Source organism: Gopherus flavomarginatus, chromosome 20 (genome assembly GCF_025201925.1).
Source record: "Gopherus flavomarginatus isolate rGopFla2 chromosome 20, rGopFla2.mat.asm, whole genome shotgun sequence".
In the NCBI taxonomy this organism is placed as follows: Eukaryota; Metazoa; Chordata; order Testudines; family Testudinidae; genus Gopherus; species Gopherus flavomarginatus.
In genome coordinates this window covers 6,899,717-6,902,690 of record NC_066636.1, presented here as the reverse complement: position 1 = coordinate 6,902,690, position 2,974 = coordinate 6,899,717, and the positions used below count along the sequence as shown (strand labels likewise).

Genomic DNA, 2,974 nt, shown 5'->3' with positions numbered 1-2,974 from the left:
ATCTTTGGCTGAGAGCAAACAGTGCAGTACTACTACTAGCCATCATCATCTCCTGGCTGCTTGGCAGAAGATGGGAATGATCTGGCTGAGTCACTCCCATGTCTGCCCAGGTGACCCAACTGACCTCCCTGAGATCAGCTAAAAGAGCACCTAGGAGTACTGTAACAATGACTACCAATCATAATGCACTTTCTGCCACCAAAAGCCAATGAGCTGCTGCTCTGTAGCAATGCAGTCCCATGTCTGCCAGAACCCAGGAGACGTATGGTGACGGTGAGCTGAGCGGGCTCGAGGTATGGCATCTGCTCAGGTAACCCAGGAAAAAAGGTATGAAATGATTGTCTGTCGTTGCTTTAAAGGAGGGAGGGAGAGGGGAGTCTGATGATATGGACCCAGAATCACCTACGACACTGTTTTTGCCCCATCGGGCATTGGGATCTCAACCTGGAATCCCAATGGGCAGCGGAGACTGTAAGAACTGTGGGATAGCTACGCACAGCTATCCACACTGCAATGCTCTGGAAGTCGACGCTGGCTTCGGTACTGTGGACGCAGTCCACCGACTTCATGCACTTTGAGCACTTTGTGTTGGGACACACACAACGAACTGTATAAAAACAATTTCTAAAAAAATGACTTGTATAAATTTGACCTAATTTCATAGTGTAGATATACCCCAAGACACTTGATCACAGCCTTGGATTGGCTAAGAAACTACTTATACTTTGGGCTGATCTACACTGAGGGGGACAGAGTCAATGTAAGATACACATCTTCAGCTATAGGAATAGTGTAGCTAAACTTGATATACCTTATTTTGACTTATCTCCTGTCTTCACAACACAGGATTGATAACTGTGGTTCCCCCATTCACTTCACTTCACCCTCTTATTCTAGCAAAGTTCTAGAATCAACAGGAACATATTTGGGAACTGATTTATTGACAAGACACAATAAACCAAAACCTAATAAACCAATTATTACCTACTAATCAGTAGGAATATATCCTTTGGTCTAAGCTCTAAAAAGGCAAAAAGCAATGCTGACACCCTTGTATGTTACACAGCCCCTCTGCCCCCACCGCTTTCTACCTCCCCATGACGAGCTCCCAGACATGCACCAAACACCATTCACATGACTTTGAGAACTAGGTAACTAAGTGAGAATCATTTCCCTGAAATGACTCCAATAGAGGAATTCAAAGCAAGAACCATTAACACAGAATTCTGTTCAAAGACAGAGAAGTCTTTCAGCCTCCTTCCTCTCGCTGGTTCCTCTCATTCTTTCTGTTCAAAGACAGTTCCCTGTACACTCCTAGTTTGCACAAACCCACTCACTGACCTGTGACTAGCAATCTCTCACTGTTAACTCTTACAGCAAACCAGGGCAAAGAAAGCCTATGCAAGTGCTAAGCCCCAATGCTCTTTTCTGCTCCTTTCCCACAGAACTACCTCAAACGTACGGTCAATGGCATCAAATCAATTCCTTGCCATGGTAAGGCCTCGGGCATTGGTGCACCCCAGTCCCTCTGAGGTGATCGGCTGGTTCCTTCCGGCATTAAACTCTAGGAATGTGACTCAAAGGGCCCCGACTTTCCTCCTCGTCGGGGCACAACATTTACAGAGACTGTTCTCTAAGTTAAAACGGTGGTGTTTTCCCAATGGGAAAGGGATGGAAAATTTCTCTTCCGTGGGGAGATGAGGGAAAGAACGATCCAAACCATGCAATTAATGCTGGAAGGTGTACTAAGGAGAGCAGTTTAAGAACCGACACAGAATAGACTAAGAAAGCAGCTGTTTAACTGACCTACAAACAACAAGAAAGTAAAATCTGCAAGAGCAGCCTTTCAACTCAGAGGCCTAATAATAAGATGTAACTAATAACTGACCAAAAATTTACAAATGACTCAAAACCATACTCAGTACAAACCAAACGGGAACACAGACACCACCACTTTTCTTCGCTGCTCTTCAGCCATGATATTCTCCCCATAGGGAGGTCCACCGTTCCTAGAGGTTCAGTGCCACAATAACAGGGCAATGTGCGCACTGGGTGGAGGAAGCTGCTACTCCATGTCTCTATTCCAAAAATCAGTTTAATAGCTAGTCCTGAGATAGAGGAAGTATCTGTTATTAAAGTGATAAGAACAGATTTAACATTTTGATTCCAGCCAATGTTAAAATGATCTAATATTCAGGTTAATAAAAACATTTCTAGTCCTCTGCACAGAATGCTTAAATTATGCAAAAATAGCAAGTTTGGTTTAAAAAGTCATAAAAGGCACATCATCCTGAATCTGACACTTGGTGAACTCTAAGTCTAGAGCACACAACTGATTTGGGGGTTGTGCCCTGCTTCTTAACAGGCTGCCCTGAGGTTGCCACTCGCAGTCACGAGCTACTCCAGACAGCTCGAGCCCGCTCATGGATCAGTAACTGGTTAGCAGATAGGAAATAAAGAATAGGAATAGTCTGTTTTTGCAACGAAAAGGGGTAAATAGCAGGCTTCCAAAGTATGAGACGAGACTACAGACATTAGGGCTGGTCAGTTTAGACAAGAAATGACTAAGGAGAGATACCATACAGCACCAGTTCTCAACCAGGTGTCTGCCAAAAGAAACCCTGGCTTGACCCACCTCTACAGGCCACCAAGCCTGCCTGCCTCGTTGGAAAGGAGAGTGGGGAGGAGAAAGGGCCCAACAAAAAATTGCAGCATCACTGTAGAAGAGAGAGATCTTCCCCTGCCATCATCAATAAGGATTGTATCACAGCCACTGACTCCCAGAACAGAAATAGCAAAAGTCCAACCAGAATTCTGCTTTCTTTTCACAACAAGAGATAACAACCTCACAAAACTGGGTAAAAACTCTCAAATATCACTCTCCAAGAAACCCTTCAACTTTAAAAAAAAAAGGAAGGAAATAGAGGAAACAAGAATTTTATAAAATCTGAAACAAACCCAAAAACTGCTGCAG

At 44.0% G+C, this 2,974-nt stretch overlaps 1 non-coding gene across 1 annotated transcript; it reads right to left on the bottom strand.

Moving 5' to 3' along the window:
• Window positions 1–1,993: 1,993 nt before the first annotated feature.
• LOC127038482 (U2 spliceosomal RNA) lies at window positions 1,994–2,186 on the bottom strand. The gene has a single exon (XR_007770664.1). It is a non-coding gene; the product is annotated as a U2 spliceosomal RNA (small nuclear RNA).
• Between the last annotated feature and the right edge of the window lie 788 nt (window positions 2,187–2,974).